The sequence below is a fragment of the Ammospiza caudacuta genome, chromosome 14 (genome assembly GCF_027887145.1).
Source record: "Ammospiza caudacuta isolate bAmmCau1 chromosome 14, bAmmCau1.pri, whole genome shotgun sequence".
NCBI classification, from domain to species: Eukaryota; Metazoa; Chordata; class Aves; order Passeriformes; family Passerellidae; genus Ammospiza; species Ammospiza caudacuta.
The window spans coordinates 3,226,811-3,247,252 of NC_080606.1; the positions used below are offsets into that span (position 1 = coordinate 3,226,811).

Genomic DNA, 20,442 nt, shown 5'->3' on the forward strand with positions numbered 1-20,442 from the left:
AATGCCCCTCTTAAAAAAGTAAGATGAAAATTTGAATGTACAAGTAAGAAAAATGCAAGTTCAGCTGCTTGTCATTTACAGAACTTGCCTGATAGTGGGCAACTAATGTATTTAATGTCAATACAAGGGGAATTTTGAAGACTGAGACAGGTACAAATGAAGTCCCTGGCAAACAGAATTGTGCCTCTGTTCCAGTTTGTGGTCCTACAAGCACTGAAAGTAGCATGGTGAAACTGCCCAGTTGGACACTGAGGTTTGTGCGTGGCTTCCGCACGTGGCAGAATTGCAGCTGCTGTCAGTGGAGGCCCAGCAAGGTGCTTCCAGTGCCTGGAGCTGGATTTCCACATGGGCTGCCCTGTGCTGGCTCCTGTGCTCACTGCAGGGCCCAAATGTGAGCACAAAACCAAACCTGGGACTTGTCCAGCCTCAGCTTTGGGTTATGGCAGCAGTCACAGCCCTGCTCTGAGGAGAGGCCCTGCTCCAGCTGAACTGCTGCTGCATCTTCCTGCTGGATCCAGGAAGGGTGAGTGGTGTGGGGCAGCCAGGGCCTGCTCTGATTCCCAGTGCAATCCCAGTGGTGCTCCCAGGAGGTTCTGCACAGCACAAAGCATTGAGGATGAAACCATGGAGGGAATCCCTGAGGTAAGCAACAAGTCACAACACAGATTCTGCTTTTCAGTTCATTTCTATATATGAAATACTACCAAAACAAAATGAAAGTGTGTGTTAGAACACAGACACTGCCAAATTTTACCTGGTCATGAGGGAGTGTGAATGAAAACTCAGCAATGCTGAAGTGTGGTAAAGCTGCCATGAAATATTTAGCTGTTACAGTTTAAAGCTAAAAGTGACTATTGCAAAGAAAGTAGAAATAATGCAAATTACTGCAGCACTGTGATCTCCTCTTCCTCCCCTCCTTTGTAACTCTCCCAAGCATTGTCTGATGGCACATGAATGATGCACATTTTTGCTGTGCTGTGCTCATGTTTTCCAGGCAGGGGTGCAGACCTCCAACAGCTGCAGGAACGAGGCAAAGAAAGGAGGGGGCTTGTCAGCCACAAAAAGAGCATGGATTTTGGAAATCCAGTACTACAAAAACAAACATTCCACCGTGTCTTGTAACAGATCCTCGTTGTCTGGCTCTGCCAAACAAGACCTCGTGACAGCACAGCCCATTTTTGTGTCACTCTTGTGCCCCTGTGCTGCTGGACTCCCATGGAGCAGTAACAGCCTTTCTCCCAGCCCTCCTTTCTGGGTGTTTACAGTGGAAGGTTGGTGTGTGGCCACTACCTCTGCTGGCTTTTTCCTCTCTCCATCAAAAGCAACAAAACAAAGCTATCTGTAATTAAATACAGCAAGCAGTAATAATGCTCTGTACACACAGATGTCTCTGCTTAAAACCATTTTTCCACCTGAATTTGGATGCTTCCTACTCCCATCTCTAAAATATCCTTTTGTTTCCATATGGCTTATTTTGTGTACTGTGTTGAACACAGGAAACATGGCACAGCAGGGCCAGAGAGATACTCAGCTTTAAATAAAAATAAATTGTAGATAAAAATGGAGGAAGCATGTAAACACGAGACCGTATGAACTCAACCCTTGATGGCCAGCAGCTGAGTATTTCACTGACAGACTTGCCAGGGCCTTTCTTTAAGTTTTGCCTGCTAATACTTCTTTGACAGGTTGGCTTTTTACATTTTTATTGCTTTTGTTGAGAGTTTCTGGGGCGAGGAATGGTCCTTGTCAGAAACATGGTGGAAGAAAGTTTAGAAGCAAAGCTGTTGCAGAAAACTCATGATGTGATGGAGGTAATAGATACAGCAGGTTTAGGGGGCTGATAATAAGAGCCAGGTAAAATAAAAAGTAAAGAACTTTGGCCACACCTACTCCATGGAACAGTCCAGGCTGGGCCAGAGGGGCTGGAAAGGGCCTGGTGGGAAAGGCCCTGGGGGTGCTGCTCAACAGTAGCTGAGCATGAGCCAGGTGTGCCCAGGGGGGCAGGAGGCCAAGGGCACCTGGCCTGTCCCAGCCATGGTGGGGCCAGCAGGACCAGGACAGTGACTGTCCCCTGCCTGGGCACTGCTGAGGCCACTCCTCAAGTGATGTGTTCACTTCTGAGCCTTTCAGTTCAGAATGCCCATGGAGGGGCTGGAGTGTGTCCCGGGCAGGGAACGGAGCTGGGGAAGGGGCTGGAGCCCCAGGAGGGGCTGAGGGAGCTGGGAAGGGGCTCAGCCTGGAGAAAAGGAGGCTTAGGGGGGACCCTGTGGCTCTGCACAGCTCCTGACAGGAGGGGACAGCCAGGAGGGTTGGGTTCTGCTCCCAGGGAACAGGGACAGGAGCAGAGGGAATGACCTCCAGCTGTGCCATGGGAGGGTCAGGCTGGATATCAGGAAAAATTCCTCATAGAAAATGTTGTTAAACATTGCAATGGGCTGCTCCCAAGCAACCGGTGATAGGACAAGGGAGGTTCAGGTTGGATATTGGGAAGAATTTCGTCACGGAAAAGGTTGTTAAACATTGGAAGGCGCTGCCCAGGGAGGTGGTGGACTCCCATCCCTGGAGGTGTCCAGGGAAAGACTGGAGGGGGCCCGCAGCGCTCTGGGCTGGCTGACAAGGTGGGGCTCACTCACAGGCTGAGCTCGCTGCTCTCAGAGGCTTTTCCAGCCCCGCCGGTGCCGCGATTCCCCTCGGCCGAGGCGCGCTGCCCGCAGGCGCCGGCGGCTCCCCCGCCCGTGCGGAACTACAGCTCCCGGCCGGCACCGCTCGCCGGCCCGCCGGGGGATGCCGGGCGCCGTAGTTGCAGCCGCCTGCTGAAAGTTCCCCACGGCATCGGCGGGGGGCCCTTGCCGGAGCTCCCCGGCGTGGCCCAGCGCCGTGCCGGCCCGGGATGGATGTGCGGGCGGCCGCGGGGCCCGGCGGCCGCGGGGTAAGGGCGCTGCGCGGGTGAGGGCGCGGCCGCGGCGGCGGGGCGAGGCCGGCGGGCGGCGCGGGGAAAGGCCGGCGCTGTCCCCTCAGGCACCGCCCGGGACGGGCCCCCGAGGCGGGGCAGGGCAGCCGGGTGTTCCCGCTGCCCGCATGGGCATCTCCTTCTCCTTCCCCGGGCGGTGTGGGGCGGTGCCGGGGCTCAGCCCGCGCTGGTGGTGGCTGTGGGGAGGCGGCGGGGCTCGGGGGCTGTGGGAGCCGTCCCTGCTCCCCTGTCCGGCCCCTCCCCGGCTCCGCTGCCGGGTCCAGGTGGGGCCGGGGATGTTTTGTCACCCTCAGGCTCTGCCCTAGCGCCAGGGATGGTCCCTGCCCTGCCCTTCTCCTCCCCCGCACCTGCCCCAGCTCTGAATTTAACAGACATATCTCCAAATCCTCCTGCTTTGATCTCCGGGAGAGCAAATTTGGAGGGTGATAATCCCCAAAGGGTTAAAAGCTTTGCATCCGTGCCTTGGTTCGGCCGTCCCCGGTACGATCATTGTGGATTTCATTCACAGACTGAGTCAGGCAGGGCCATAAATATTCACCGTGACTTCTGCCACACGGTCTGAGCTGCTCAAACCCCTTCTGCCTCAATTCCCGGGTACTTTTTGGGGAAGGTGAGGGCTGGAAAGCCAAATCCTCATTGTGGAGGGGCTGTGGTGGACACAGGAGCTGGGGGGATGTTGAACACCCATTGCTTTTCTGGGTGCTGGCTGCAGCAGGTGGGAGAGCCCAGCGCTTCCACATTTCAGACTCCTGGGGGCTGAAATAATTTGAAATAATTCGAAGCTGAAATTTCAGACTTCTCACGACATCCACACCCCAACTCTGGCATCCTCACCTGCACTCTCCCATCATAACATGCATAAAGAAGATCTCCACTCAGTTTTCAGGTTAAAATTTTCAGCATCACACCTCTGATAAATGATTTTTAATTCAGCCCCAATACAATATAAAATATAAAATTCCGTTTTAGTTCATTTTTCATTTTTATTCCACTTTTTAATGATATTTTTTTCATTAAGCGTCTAATCACATCCGGGCATTTCTCATCAGTAAGGCTCAAGGTGCTTTACAAAAGAGGGAAAAATATGATTATTATCCTTATTAAGGCTTAGGTTTTGGGCAGCTTTTGCAGATAATACAAGCCATAAATAATTAAAAGTACAATCTAATTAGGAGAAATCCCTAGTTGTAAACTGAAATGCCACACTGTAGAAGGTGGTGTGTTACAAGGCATGGCCTGGTAACCTAATCTCCCTGATCAGAACAGTATCCCATTAACCCACAAATCTCCCCTCTCCTGACCTGTGTGCCCCTAGGACAGGTAATTCCATGTGCAGGATCCAAGGGAGGGAGTCTCAGTGACCAAAAAGCAGCTTGGAGAGTGTTCTAGTGAAGTTGCTTGGCATTTGAATAAAGGTCTTGTGTTTACCAAAATATCCAGCCTGAGCTGAGCAGGGTTGGGCATATAACTGATGGAGTATTTTAGCAGAAATAGGGCTCAGAAATAAGAAGCATTGCTCAAACTGGAGTCCAGAAGACACAAAAAAAAAAAAAAAAGGTTGTGGCTGGATCCAGTTCATCCATGTCCTAAATAGAATTCTCACCTGAAACTTGCTCTGAGCTCTTTGTCAAATTTCAAAAGTTGGAGATGGGCTTTCCTGTTTGGGAATTTAGTTTGCTTGTGCTGAACTGGGTCTGTGTATCCCGACACCTGCTGTCCTGCTGGGGGCTGGCTCCATCAGGATCACTGTTTATCCACATAACTCAGCAGCAGGACTATGTGGATGAAGTCCTTGTTCTCATTCCAAGTACCTGCTGTCACATCTGAGTTATTCTGTGGCAATGTTTCTGCTCTGATCTGTGCTTACCCAGCTCTCAGCAATGACCTAATTGCAACCTTCTCGTTAGGCAGAGAAATTTCTGAGTTTGGCTTTGCAGTTCACCTTCTCAGCAAGTAAATCTCTGCTCTGTGCCACCACCTACCATCACTTCAGCCCAGTGTTCATGAGGGATCATGAGGCTGATGGGGGCACTGAGTGTCTCTACAACAGCTTCTCCCACTGTAGCACTGCCATTTCTAACTCAGAGCAGGTGTAGACTATGTAGTCATGAAAATTCCTGAGTCTGGTGATCTCTAGCAGCTTTTTACCACTAAAGGAACTGCACCTGTGTTAGTCTGGTGGTGTGGAATTTCCTTGTAAGTGGGTGATATAAGAGCAGCTGAAAAAGCCCAGACTGCCTTTCTGCCTAAGCCTGATGTGGCTTAATCTTGGCCAAGTTGATGTAATTTTCAAATGTAACTCAAAGGGATGCTGATTGAAATGAGTCCCAAAATTCCTCAGCGTCTTGGACAGACCTGTATCTTGATATGTCTGTGTTGTAATGTCTTCATTTGTGTTGTGTTGTCATCTCATTGCTGGAAGCCCTGAGTAGTGGGGCATGGCTGGAGCTCCCAGGAATGCTGGGGGTTCTGGGATGTGCTGCACATGGCAGGGGAGGATGTGCAGAAATGAGGAAACTGGGATTGCAGACATTTTGAGCAGCAGAATGAGGGAGGGTGAGGGGGAAAAATAGAAAAGTCAGGAATAAAAACTAAACCACCACCAGGATTGTGGGTGATGGGTTCCCTGAGAACATTCTCGTGTGCTGCTGAGGAGAGGGAGAATAGATTTCCTGGAGAAGTGCATTTCAACAATGAAGCCTTTGGTTTCTTCCCTTGCACATTTGTAGAGCACTCACATCTTTCTTTCCCAAACCCCAGGAGAAATTCCTATTTCCTTTCATTTCCCAGTGTTTGTAAGGAGGTGAGCCACTGTTGGGCTCCTTTATTAACTTCACCTGTGGGAAGCTCCACGTGAATCCCTGGATTTCCCAGTTCTGACACCCAGGAGGTGTTTGTGGAGTCGAACACAAGGTGGAGGTTCCTGCACAGGGAGGGTTTGATGCTGTCCCAGTCCTGTGACTCTTAATCCTGCTTTGCTTTGAAGTCTGAAGCTCAGGAGTCTGCATTAATGATCAAGGGGCAGAGCTGAACACAGAATTCCTATGGCACAAAGGTAAAGGTGTGGGTAGGAATGTGGGAAGAAAAATATTTAAGAGCAGCCTGGCATGTATAGTTAATAATATTAAAAAAGTAATCATGTTAATGTCCTATAGGTGCTCAGGTTCTCAAGGCTTTGAGCATCTTCTCATCCCTTGTAGATCACCTGTCTCTGGCTGGATCCTGTCATGTGCACAATATTAAATTCCTTGAAGAGCAGAAAACTTCAGGTTTGAAAACTCTTGTCCTTGTCTGCAGTGGGAAACTTGCTCTGCCCCCTTAGGCAGGAATGTCTGTTCCTCATGCAGTGTTTCAGAGCTGTGCTTGGCGTTTGGCTGTCACTCTGTCCCACTCTGCCAAGTGTCAGTGATCCCTGAATGCTTCAAGAGTTCCTTAGGACTCTCAGCAAATGTGAAGCTCTTCTAAATTTGAGATCTGTCAGGAGCAGAATGCAGTAGAACAATTATTCCTGACTTTGACTTACAACTATGTTAAAACTCACTTATTTTTACCACAGAGTGTGTTCTTTTTAGGGCTCTAAGCTGTTTCTCTAATTCAGGAGCTGTTCTTCCCAAGTTTTACTTCATAAAGGAATATAGTCAAAAGGGCTGTATATCTCTACACATAATATACAGATATATACAGCATTGTGAAGTCTTGTGTATTTTTTTTGTTAACACAGGATTTCTTTATGTATTTAGTACCATAGTGTAAATAAATATTTATGGAGGTATCTGAGGTTTTCAGGTCAGCTCTGTCAGGTAAAAATTTCATCCAAATCCCAGGAGAAAAACCCCACCTCTGACATTGCTTTCCCTTCTTGTCCCCAGGGAATTGAAAAGACAAAATATTTTAAGACATTGAACGTGCACTGAGCTTTGGTTCATTAGCTGAGAAGGAGTAGGATGTCTTTCCACAGCTACATTCAACAGTGAAGAACAAAAAGCTACCTTGAAAAATGGCCTTTGGGAAGCAGATGGCAGAAGCCAAGAAACTTGAGCCCTTTGCTAATGAATACTCTGTCCTTAACATTGTCTCTTTTGTTTCCCACACTTCCATGAGCTGCACATAGATTCAATTTGCCAATTTTTAACCCTTCTTCCTGGTGCCTGATCTGAGCACAGTCTGGGAGCTGGGACAGCTGGCACTGAGGTTTTTGCTGCCTCCTTGTCCCTGTGCAAGCTCTGGCTCAGGTGTGTGAGGGCCCAGGAGAGATGGCTTGGGTGCATCCTGGGGAGAGGGAATCCAAGCTTTTCCAGCTTCCTGGCAAAGGGTGGAACAGACACAGGGCTGGGAGCAGGTTTGCTTTGATGAAAACACAGCAGCATTCCCACTGTGGCTCCTGTTGGGGAAGGTGTTGCAGCTGGGCTAGGACTTTTTAAAGGAGAGCTGTTTTTCTTGGCATAGCCCAAAAATTGATGGAGAGTCAGGGTGGAGCCAAGGGATTTGGCATTATGGGAATTCTCACACCAGCTTGTCTTTGTGTGGCAGCACCACAGAAGTGCTTTCTGCTGAGAGAAGCATTTACATCAGATGTTTATTTGAGGCAGTGAAATTTATTCCGGTGAGTGATGATTGCCCAGAGTAAATGCAGTTCTTAGTAATGGCTGTGTTGTTTCCAAAAGCATAGCTAGCTCCTAGAGTTGCTGTTTGCTAAATTGCTAGGGACCTAATTAATCATCAATTTAAAACAAAAATGGCATTTCATATCAAGAACATAATGCACTTTCATCCCTCATTTTTCTCTTGATAATTGTTGAGCAGAGATCACCAGCAGAGAGTGCTGGTGCTCTTCTAGAATGTGGCAGCTGCTTTTGAAAATGATGGTAAAATCTAATCAGACTTTTTTCCATAATTCTATTTTTAGTTTTTCATTTACATGAAAATGAAATGTTAATCAATTACCTGTAACTTGATATCTTGCTCTCTCTAATTATCAGTCTTTTGTAGCTTACTACAGGGAAAAGACTGCTTTTAGGAGCACATCCATGTATTCATAAAAATTCTAATTGACACTTTTTGAAGAAGTTGTTTAAGAGAAATGAATCTATTTTATTGCAATATGTTTTTTGTACCTAACTTTTTTTTTCTCCTTTCATTTCTCTTCTTTAATTTCATGTTCAGAACAAGCTGATTACAGTACAGCTTCTCTGTAGCAGGGGAAGATGGCTCTGCTCCTGCAATTACAGAGCTCTTGCATGCACATGGCACTCAGTGTTTCACTGAGACCATGCCTTTACCCTTCCCAGGCACTGCAAGGTTGCTCCCAGCCAGAGATTGCTGTTGGTTGGGCCTCTCTCATTTCTCACTTTTGAGTCTGCTTCTGATATCAGCATTAAAAATGAATTGCAAGAGCTTTAAATCAAAGAGCACCCCCTGTCCCCCATTCCTGTGGTATTTATCAATACAGCTGCACCATTTTAAGGCCTGCAGGCTTTGAAGAGGTTGGGTTTTTGGTATCAAACCAGCCATGGTTGTCCCCTCTTAGGCTTTATGGTCATTGAGATATCAGGATTAACAAGTCTGGTTTTTGCTGCAGAACCTGCTGTACATCTTTTTCACTTGTAATTTCACACAATCTTTAGTCCTTGAGAGCAAACAAATATTGTGCCAAAGTTCAGTGCTCCCATGCTTTACTCTTACAGTTCACTCTGCTCCAAATCCACTGGAACTTGAGGGAATCTTTCAGTTAACTCCAGCAGATTTTAAAGACACATCTCTTTTTAAGGAGACTTGAGGGGTAAGGGTGCAGGGAAGCAAGGGAGTGGTCAACTTTCCTACATCAAGATTGTTAACATATAATAGACATCAGCTAAAGGCTTACAGGCCCATCTTTGGGAGAAGAACAGTGTTTTGTAAGGAAATCACTTTGTCCAGACTAACCTTATTTTGCCCAAACTACATTTAACTGCAGGGCACTGAGGTGTGAATGTGTTTAGGGCAAAGCTGCAACATTTGTTTTTCCATAGTTGGCAGTTGTTTACCACTCTCCTGGATACACAGCTCTCTTCTGCAGTTCTGCACAGACAGGGGCCAAGGTTCAGCAGTTAGAATAATTCTCCTTACAGGTGGTACCTGATCAATCACCTCATGGGTGACATGTCACTGCTGACCTCTATATTACATTTCACTGTGGTAAGCTGTTCCTTTTTTCCCCCTTCCTTGCAGGCCTTTTCTTCACCCCAGGAACCACGCTGCACTTGAGTTACAATCCATTAGAGGCACCTCCCAGACTGACAGACTTTTAAAACTCTTCACACACAGCAGCATGAAAAATCTTAGATGAGCTGGGGCTGTGTTACAGTGTAAATCACAGGAGAGACAGGACATCAAGTTGGCTTTACAGAGGTTTCTGTATCAGTTACTTCCCTCCCAGAAGTTATGTGGTCATCAAAGTTTTATTGTGTAGAATTGGTAAAATAATACACTTGTATGGAGAGACACAGCAGTTACTTAGTGAAGGCCAGAGGAATAAGTAGTGTGTAACTGTTCCTGCTCATGTGTTTTGAGAATAGAATTTTTCTAGCAATTCCACGCATGTCAAGTTTGATGGTGGTAATTTCTGGTGCTTTTGATCTGTGAATAGCTGTTCTTGCCATCTTGGTGAATAATAACTCATGTGGTTCATGCCTCAATCCCTCATCTGTCTGATTCCCTTTCCATTCAGAAATCTTAGTGTCTCTCCAGCCATATCCAACACAGGACCCAAGGGTGCTTTTCAGGCCTTGTTACAGCTCAGGGCTGCATGTGGCAGCAACACCAAATCCTCTGCAAATGACTCAAAGATGGCCATGGCCAGCCTGAAGGTGCTGGGTGCTAAAACCAGGTGGTGAACCAGCAGCCAAAGCTGTCTGAGCTCACTGCATGTGGGCAGCAAGGCAGGGCCTCTGCAAGTGCAGCCTGAACTCCCAACCTGACTTTGGACCAACCACTCAGCCTTCTGGTACCTTGGTGCTTTCTCCACACATTTCTTGTGATTTTTACAAGGCTTTGAAATCTTTTAGTCTTGTTTTGATCTGTGTTCCCAAACATGTGGTGTTGGTTCGCTTACTTCCTTTTATTCAATGAGTATCTGTCAAACACACCTGGCAGTGTCCAAGGCCAGGTTGGACAGGGCTTGGAGCAGCCTGGGATGGTGGAAGGTGTCCCTGTCCAAAGCAGAGGGTGGCATGAGATGAGCTTTAAGGTCCCTTCCAGCCCAAACCATTCTGGGATTCTGTCTTTGTCTTCTATGACAAGAAATACACTTTCCCTTTTCAGAAATTCCTGTTCCTTGCTCCTGGCAAACATCCTCAGTTCCTCTTCTTAGGTTTTTTTTTTCCTGTTTCTTTGTATTACTGTCTGTTTACTGTCGGGTCATTATTTTGCCCAATAATGTATTTTATAGACAAAGAACCCCTCACTTTGGTGGGAACGTTCTGTCTGGCCCCAAGAGCTAAATGCCACTTCTGAGCCCTGCTAACACTTTATTTTTATGTGCGAAAAGAAAAGCTCTGTTAAACTGGCTCAAGATCAGAGCTGCAGGGAAATGAATTCAGGGCCCTGTGCAGAGTGGTGAGTGGATGCTGAGCTGAGCTGTGTCTGTACAGGAGGGATAATATCAGCAGCTTCCTGAGCTCCAGCTGCTGTGGACAAAGGGCGCCTGAGCTACAGCCATTCCTGCAGGCAGGAACTTTAAGATGGAGGAATTTTAAAGAATGTGAAGGACAACCTCTTAAAAAATTGTAGGTGGAGCAACTCTAGCTTTTCCTAAGCCTGAGATTTATTCTCCTGCTTTGAATTAGTTGCCGTTGTAGCGCTTATCTTTTGTGCTTTTTAGCACAACCACCGTGACCTTTGTGTGATTGCATAAATTGGCCCGAGCACGCTGGAACAGTTATTAGGAACCCCTTTCTTGTGCTGTTTCCTGAATTCCCACATTGTGGCGTGATGTGTGTATGGAAACTGCTCGCTTCCTCCGCTGGCAGCCGTTCAGATGGAGCTCCTGAGCACCGGCCTGGGCGGGGAGCTGGGTGAAGGGAGGATACAGGGGGAGAGTGCTTTAAGGAAGAGAGTTTGGATTTCATGCAGCTTTGTTCTTTTGCAGCCCCGATAAGGCTGGTATCTCCACTTGTGTGGGTTGAACACGAGCGGTGCTCCTGGAATAGGCAGCAGAGGTTAACACGCCTCGGGCAAGGCTCGCTGCTCCCCAGTGCCGGCGTGAAGCAATGCTTGTGCTTTCCTGATGGCTCTGCCTCCTCTCTTTACTCCCATATTTTCTTTGAGCATGTGGGAGGGAGACAGGATGTGTGACTGAAGCACAGTTTATAACTCTTTCCCTCGCTCGAGCTGTGCAAATTTCCCTTACAACGCTGCCCCACAGCATCCAGCAAACGTTGCCTTCAGTAGCTGCTTCTCCACTGGCTGTTTTTTTTTCCTTTGGCGTTTCAAACTGTAAGGTTATGGGATGTTAATGAGCTGTTTACATGTGTTTCTGCATTTCTTCCATTAAAACATTCCAGTGAATGAATGTTGGTTATGAGGGGGAAAAAAAAAATAGATGTTTGTAGATGCTGCATTTGGGATTTCTGTAATTCGACTTCCTGAATTTTTGGCCAAGTCTTTCTTTTCAATGTTAACATTTAGGAATGTTGGAAGGGATTTATTTGCTCAGAGTGATTAAAAGGTAAATGGCTGAATCATGCCATCTCTCCTCACATGAAGGCCAAATTTCACAATGCAGTTTTTGCACTTTCAGGGTTTTTTTTGGAAACTGGTGGCATCTTAGCCTCAAACCTTACCAAATTGGTGCTGCTTAGTGGACTTCATATTTGCATGATCAGGCCTTTATGCATTAAATCAGCTGTGGACACACTGTGACAGCTGCATTCAGTTTTCTGTTTCGCTGTTTTTTGAAATTACAATGTAATGAGCAGGAGCCAAGTGGAAGCTGTCACTGGGAGATTGTCCTCCTCTGGAGTTCAGGACAGGAATGGCCTCGCTGGGGGAGGATTCCAGTGCTCCCTATGCAAAAGCTGGAGGAGGAGGTGAATTGTGAGAAAGGCAGGGTAGATTGTTTGTACACAAATAAGTCCCTACTGAAGGACCAGTTTGTTATCTCTGGGCCTTGTTTAGACTGGGGCTTTGCCCTGATTACAGGGATGGGGTGAGCAGAAGCTGGTGTTGCTTAGCCCATTTCAGAACAAGAGCTTTGCCTCTCTGGTGCAAAGACTGGTTCCTCTGCAGAGCTGACTGTGTTACTGCCATTACTAATCCTCTATTAGGTCTTCCAAAACTAGACTGCCTTAAGTATTCCTTTTTAGGAGCATTTTGGGACCCTTTTACAGGCTTTTGAATGGGGTCACATGCACAAAAAGGTGGTGAGTCCATGCTTTGCTGTAAAGGTTGTGGAATGCTTAAAGATAAACTGTTTTAGGAGTTGAAATTCCACACTCTGATTCCAGGCACTAAAGCCTTCAGCAAAAGCTACCTCTGAATGTGGCCACCATCTTTTATCATGTGATAAAATGCTGAAACACAGCAAAATCAGAGTTGTATGTGGGAAGAACTGAAGTGTCTTCAGTCGTATATTTTCACACTGACAATTATTTCCAGCTGTGGCAGAGTAGTAGAGGTCTGTGGATATTTCTTTTCAGGATAGCCTAAGCTTTGGAAGATCACATGATGTACATTTTGGTTTTAAGTAGAACATTATATACAGGGATCTCCTTTAATACCCTGCCTATATGCAGTTAGTCATGATCAGTTCTTGCCTTGCATTTATTTTCAGCATTTGGCCAGCAAAAAGGGGGGTGAGTCCTGGGCTGGTGTACATTGCTATGAACCCATTTCAGTCCAGGGGCTGGGAAGGTTGGTTTGGTGGGGCTGACTCCTGTGGGTGCTTCCACAGCTGCCCAGGTGTGGCAGAGGGATCAGGGCTGTCCTGGGGGGCACGGGGCACAGCATCACCAGCCAGGCCAGGGAGGGATTGTCCTGCTGTGCTGTGCTCTGCACCGAGATGTTCTCACCTCCAATGTTTTGAGCCATTTTGGGCGTCACAATATAAAAAAGATATGAAGCTTTTAAGAGAGTGTACAAAGGAGGCCACGAGGATGGGGAAAAGTCTAAATGGAAACTCTTATGAGGAGTGCTGAGGTCCCTTGGTGTGTCCAACCTCGTTGTGTCTTCAGCATCCTCCCAGGGGCACTGGAGGGGCAGCTCCGATCTCTCTCTGTGAGCACGGACAGGAGCGCAGGGAGCGGCTGGAGCTGTGTCAGGGAGGCTCAGGCTGAGAATTCGGGAAAGGTTCTCTTGCCCTGGTGGGTGCTGAGGCACTGCCCAGGCTCCCCAGCGAGCTCCAGGAGCGTTTGGACGCCGCTCCGGGCACAGGATGGGGTGGTTGGGGTGCGTATGCGGGGCCAGATCCGCAGCGCTGCTCCCCGCGGTGGGCTCGGGCCCCTCCATGTGTCCGTGTGTCCGCACACAATAGCGGCAGCAGCGGCGGCGGCGGGCGGAGCGGAGCGGAGCGGGGGCGGTGCCGCGGGCGGGCGGGGCGGGCCCGGGGGCGGCGGCGCTTCCTGCCCGCCCCGGCCCAGCGCTCCCGCGGGCCGCCCGCGCCCTCAGCAGCGGAAGGAGGCGGAGGAGGGAGCCGTGCCGCCCGCTCTGCCCGCTCCGTGCCGCCAGCCCGGCCCCGCTCCGCTCCGCCGCCGCGCACAGGTAACCGAGGAGCAGCGAGCCCAGCCCAGCCCGGCCGGGCGCGATGCCGCGGGCCGCCCTTCGCTGCCGGGGCCGCGGGCGCTGCCACTGCCCCGGGCGGCGCTGCCACTGACAGCCCAGCTGCCACCGCCGGACGCGGACTTTCCCCTCTTTGTGTTTATTCTGCCGCTCTCGAGGTACCGCTATCCTCCTCCCAGCGACCGCGGGCAGGTCCTGGCTGACTCTGGGATTTTTTTTAACCCCCCTTCCAGCTCGATTGCTTGTTCTGAAAGTATATTTATTTTTAATAAAAAGTCGAGCCACAAATCCAGTTTGTATCACATTCCCCGTACTGTGGAGTCCGGTTTATTTCTGCGGTTAAAAAAAGTTTACTCCCCCTCCTCCAGTTTTATTGACACTGAGGATGAAGAAGGATTTGCAAATGAAAGCGCCTTGAAATACAGCATCTTTTGGAGAGAGCTCTGCAGTTCTCCAGCCCGTTAAATCTCGAATTCCACCCTTTGCCCCTGCTGAATCCACTGTTCTGCCCTTTACTCTCTGGGGTAAAAAACCAAACAACAACAACAAAAACCCGAGGGGAAAAAGAATACCTTTGGCAGCAGGGAAGCTTTGTGTGACTGACCCAACGAGCTACAAGTGTCCAGTTTCTGAAAAGAAGAAAACCCTTTTGTCTTCAGCAGATCACTAGGTAAGAGATGTGCTCATGCTGCAAGGGACTCTGCATTCTTTCTCCAGCCTTAACCTGGGATTTAGACTGGCTCTCTTCTCTGTCAGCTTTTGTCCATCACTTCTCTCTCCTGTAAAGTTTGCTTTTCATCTTGCAAAAGAAAAAAAGAACAAAATGCGCTCATCCACCTATTTCACCAGTGCTAGTAAATTGCCAAAACGAATAGTGATGTACTTGTGTGTAATTGGATTGAGTAAAACTCGGTGGAAGTCGCTGAAGTGGGTTTGTGTCAGGCTGTGTTTGAAAGCAGCTGTTTCTTGTGGTGCTCTTTTCTTTTGAGAAAATAATTGCAGTCATTGTGCTTGTAATCCACGTGTTGAGATTGTCTTTGCTGGTCGTGCTGCACAGAGGAGCATCTCTGTGCATTTCTGTATCACACGTGCAAACGGGGCTGCCACGATCGGCTGATTTCTTGTTTCACACTGGAATTTGTTTTACATTAAGTGCTTTACTGCTGTGTCACAAGGTGCAAAAGTGTTGCACCCATAATTAGCACGCCTTAACAGATTATTGAACATGGTCAGGAGCATGCTTGGCACTGTGCACAGTGAATATGAGGGGATGTTTTCTTTGTTTTGAGATTTTTTCTTCCCGAAGTAAGACTGAAAACGCAGCAGGGACATGTGCACATAATAACTGGATGGAGGCCCAGTCTCTGTGCAGGGAAACATATTTTGCAGAATACTCCTTTCTGTAGGGGCCAAGTGCTGAGTGTGTCCTGGTTTACAACTGATAATACCACAGAGAATGTCTCATTTTCCTTCTCCCCCAGCTCTGTACCCACATTCCTCCTTCCTTCTTTGCTGGCAGGCATTTCTGCAAGGGAAGGACCTGTGGAATTTTGTGTGGCTGCTAGTAGGACTCCTTGTGTCAGGGAAGATTGTATTGTTCCCTGTGGGATCACACAGCATCCCCCAGCAGGAGGAACTGCCTGTTCACGTGGTGGAACCAGCCTTGACATTGAGCTCTTCCCCGCTGCGTGGGTTTTTCCTGTGGATGATACAGGAAATGCTACATGTTGGTCTGTCCTGCTCCCTGTTCCTCTTTCTTTTTTAAGGTTTGTTTTTTCCCTTCCTCTTCCCTGGAGGGATTTGTGTGGGAAGAGAAGGTGGGATAGGTGGGGCAGCAAGGCAGGGTGCTGTGAGCTGCTGGGCCCTCAGACCTGGGGGTGCCTTGGTCTCTGCCGAGGTGCAGCAGCCACTGGGGCACCTTGAGGGGACTGACCAGGATCCCTCCTGGGGCACAGGAAAGGGGCTTGGTTTTGGCTGCTGTCTCACATTTTTCTGCTTGACTGTTTCAGGGCACTGAGCCTTTTCTACCAGGTCAGGGTGGGAACACTGGAGCTGTGTTCTGGAGCTTTCCCTGCGCCCTCATGCTGCTCCCGTGTGAGCATGAGCAGCATCACGTTGGGTTTTCAGGGCTGCTGTGAAAACATGAGCCCTACCATCAGGCCCATGACCCTGTTAAATCTCTGGGTCAGACTTTCACCAGGGTTACCTCAGTGACTGCTCCTCGAGGGAGCAGGGTCACGAGCTGAGCCTGGAAAAATTTGTGCTGTAGTTGAAGTTGCAGGTTCATCTGGGACACCTGGTCTCCCTCTCTTTTACTTACAGGACACTTATTTGCAACATAACCCCATCCTTCAAAGATTCCTATGAGGCAGAAAGACAAGAATGATTTATTTTTCTTGGGGAAAGGGTGGCATTTCCAGAAGGAGGGAATGGGGTGCTCATCCCACGAGTGCTTTGCCTTTTGGATTCTGGAGGTGTTTTGCAGGCAGTGCTGGCTGCCCTGGGGAGGGGGCTGGAGGCAGAAGGGAGCTGGGCAGAGTGGCCATGTGGGATGTGATCCTGGAGCTTGCCATGACACTTGAATTTAAATTGTGCTGCTGGCTGGTTCATGTGCTGATAGCGTGGTTCATCACCCTGCCTGCTCTGGTGACACACAACATCAGATTGTGCCATGAACGTGGGACAAGCAAAGCATTCCCCTTTCCCAGAGCACACTTTGCACTAATGCTTTGTGGCAGGGAATGCCACAGCTGGGCCACAGGGTTTTCATATGCCTGATACAAATGTATAAAAATTCTCTGTGGCCTCTAATACAGCTCAAAGGGCAGCTGATTTAGACGTGCCTGAGTGTTGAGGTCAGGAGATCACATTCCATAGGTTACTAGATGAAAGTGCTTCAAGAGGGTATAGCATAAATATTTGATTCATGTAGAAGGGATTGGTGCAAATCCTTTTGTTCCTTCCCCAAAGATGTTCTGGAGGAAAAGCACTGTTAGGAGGGAAAAAAACCAAACCCACCGAACAACAGAAAACTTGTAACTTCTTTGTGCTGGAGGAAGCTGGATGGTAACGTAGTGTATTATTGCTGAATTCCACTAAAATTCTTCCCGTGGGATACATGGTCTTGGAGAACTCTGAAGGGAACTAATGTTTTTAAGTGTAAAATGACTCATAATGCATGGGCTCTTGAGGTTGGGTTTAACATTGTATGCAAACATTGCCAGCTGGTGGGGATCTTTTGGGATAAATAAGAACTGTATTTGCACAAGAAGGCTTGAATGATGCATTTCAGATGCATCCTGATTAGCATAAGCCATTCACTTTGCAAAAGAATAGCCAGAATCCCAGAAGTGGAGATAATTTAATAGTTCTCTTGTTCTCTTTAGTCTGTCTTGCATCAGCAGACTGACCAATCTTTTTGTTTATTTGGAAATAAGGTTGCATTGCTTTGCTGCCACGTTTTCCTAACCATGACAGTGAAATTAAAAATTTGCAACCCCCATGCTTCTCCCACTTCTAGCCCTTCCTTTTGTTTCCAGTTGAGTGTAATGTGATTTATATTTTTTTTTGGTGGTTATTTTGGTAGAACAACTTGTACCATTTAATTCTTCCTAGGGCTCAGCACAATGATGCCTTGCTCCATGGCTGGGGCTCACTGTCACTGCAATGAGCAAGCAGCTCAAGGAGAATCTGAGCTCATTAAAGCTTAATTTTCTTAATGTGGAGTAAAATCTGAGCTTGGTTTAGATTGTTGTAGTAATGTATACACAGGAATAGGTCTTCAGTTTTAGAATTATCGACAGTCCAGGAGTGTGTTAATGTTTAAATACTTCTGGCAGTGAAAGAATTTGTCTGTTTATACCCCCCTAGTGGGGCAGAACTCCTTGTGCACTTTTTGTTTCATTCTTACTGGTGGCTTTTAAAGAGCTGCAGACCTCTGACCTGCAGGGAAGACAAAACCCAGTATAATAAAGATCTTACAAGTCCAGAGTATGCATTAAACTCAAACCTGGCTCCAAACACCTGTAAATGATGAGATTCTCTGATGCAGAATATGTTGTGAATTAAAAAGAAAATGATGACCTTGTTCTTGGCAAAAGATTCTTGGATTAATGGATGTTCCCACTTTGGTCTGAAGTGTAAATGCTTTCAGAATAAAGTAAGATGTCTGTTTTCCTCTATCTGGCTGTTGTTGCACATTCCCACATTTCAAGGTATTTTCAGACACTCACTTTTGAAGAAGTCCTCTCAAAGGGTTCCTAATCAAAGCAGCCTTATGGATTTTTCCCCCTCCTTGCTATTGTGGAGGATATAGTGGGAGTGGAATGTCCTTAGTTGCCAATGTTTGCTGCTAGGTATCCCCCTTCCATGGAGACCAAGTGTTTATAAAAGTGTGAGAACAGCCATTCTTGGGGATTGGCAATAAGGTCCAGGCTCTCTTTCTCCTCTTCTGTCCACTGGAATACAAGAGAGGACTTGGTTCCTCATAGAAGTGTTCCAAACTGCCTGTTGCTGGGCTTTTACACTTGCAGGAAGCACTGGAGGATTTGTCAAAGTGATTTAGTCCATTGTGTTGAATCTGGGCCACAACCCATTTCTCTAAGCTCATTCCTCTCAGGAATTCTTTGCTTTTTTTACTTTCTGATGAGTAGGTACTTTCTAGGTTAGGCTTCCACATACCCTGTACCTGATTTTTTCTCTGCACATTCCCCATATGTGGCAGCAGCATCGTATTGTAGACTTAAATCATTGTCTTTTATGAAAGAGCAGGCACCTACCTGCCCTGTGAGTCCAGTTTGGCTGCAGGAGTTGTTCAACCCTTTTATACAGGACAGAGTATATTCCCAAGCAGCTCTGGAATGCAGTGCTGGCCACAGGAAGAGCTTCATGCTGCAGCCTCCATGGCCATACCTTCAGCCTTTCCAAAAGCATTTGGTCCATGCTTTGGACAGATCTGATACTGGAGATGTGTCCATGTGAAAGGAATGGGCTGTATGGAGAACTCCAAAGTCAGCAAATATCCAAGTCTTGCATATCACCTGGCTCTCCAGAGCAGCCTTGAAATGTCTTCAGGACAGGAAAAAGATCCAACAGCTTTGGGGAAAAATAGTGTGAAGTTGTTCCTAGGAGCAATAATTTCTTACACATGCAATATAATCTTTTCTTACTTGCTTACTATGCCTGTAAGTAAATAGAATTTTTTGTGGTTGATGGAATTTGTGTTTATATGGACGCTTGGATGTAATTTTTAAAGTAAGAATAGATTTAAAACATACCTGTGTATAAATGGCCATTCAGGGCAAACCAGGCATTTGATGTCAGCAGGAGCTTGGTGCTTGAGAAGTGAATAGGAATAGAGAATGAAATATGAATTAAAAAAAAAAAAACAAAACCCTGAGAACAGAATTCAAAGGCCTGTGGAAACAAACCCCTGAAAGCTTTAAGATGCTGCCTTAGCAGAGTGGAGAGGTTTGTGTGAGGAGCTCAGCCTGGGTGCATGAGGAACGTGTGTTGGAGTCTCCCTGGGATGGAGCTGTGGGTCCCTGGCTCTTGGATGTGTCATCCTTGTCCTGGGCAGCTCCCACAGGGCTTGGCTGGCCCTGGACAAGTGAGGGCTCCCTCCTGTTCCCAAGGGCTGAGTGTCTCCTCTGCTCCTGGCAGGCACTCTGCATTCCTGCTCCTGCAGAAGGGCTTCACAGATAAATGCTGCCATTCAGCCTCGCTGCTTTTTTACTTTCTTGTCCTCTCTGAGAGTGACTCTTGTCTAGTTTGGTTGTGTCTCAGCTTAAAATAACTTTTTTTTTTTTTTTTTTTAAATACTAAATATTTGAAATTCCTGGGGAGTTTGGAGAGGTCTTTGGTCATTTTCCTTGGTAACCACTGTTGGGCTAAGGCTCATCAGTATTGGTCACAGTACAGAACCAGACTTTGTGTAAATGACAAAAAAGTTCTCTGATCCAATAAAATTGGTTTTTAAAGGCTTATTTGTATTAGCAAAGCACTTACAGTGTCCAATTGTAGACCAAGATGTTGTTGAACAGTTCTCTTATATGAATGTTTATGAATTAAGCCAGTTTAGGATTTTGTTTAATTAATTAGCATTTGATTAATTGATTAATTAATTAGCATTTGTGAGACCTTGTCTAAGAGTTGCGTCGTGGTAATATTTTCTTAAAATGTTTTGTTTCTCTACAGAACTTGTTTTTTGAAAGAATTACTTAATATATTAGGATTTTTTACTGGAACCCTCAAGGAAAGTAATTCCACATTTCAGTGACTTTGTTCCCATCAGGGTTTGGTGGACTTTTCCTGCTGTTCTAATTTGGGTGGTTCTGTGTTCAGCTGAAACAAATTTGATTGCTTCATACTGGGGCTAGCCTGTCTTGTTGTGGGGCTTGGGAAAATATATTTTCCTTGTTTTCCCATTGTCTTTTTGAAAAGAAACAAAGCTGAAACCGCCTTGGTATTTTTTGGAGAGCCAGAATTTAAAACCAGTGTGAGATGGCATCCCTGCCTGTGCTGGGGGGGTGGAATGAGATGGGTTTTAATGTTCCTTCCAACCCAAACCAGTCTGGGATCCTGGGATAGCCTGTGGAGGTGCACAAGGAGCTGATAATCTGGAATTTTCTGGAGTCAGCACAGCTGAGTGCTGATATTTGTGTTGGGTAAAAACAAATTTGGAACACTTTTTACTGTAAATGATGAAGGTTGAAGAGACC

At 47.2% G+C, this 20,442-nt stretch overlaps 1 protein-coding gene across 1 annotated transcript in view; it reads left to right on the forward strand.

Annotated features, from left to right (window-relative positions):
* The first annotated feature begins 13,623 nt into the window (after positions 1–13,623).
* Positions 13,624–20,442, forward strand: part of AMOT (angiomotin) — a 49,190-nt gene continuing 42,371 nt past the window's right edge. Inside the window, exon 1 of the mRNA XM_058814122.1 lies at positions 13,624–14,393. The gene's annotated coding sequence lies outside the window, so the exon portion shown is untranslated. The remainder of the gene's footprint in view (positions 14,394–20,442) is intronic.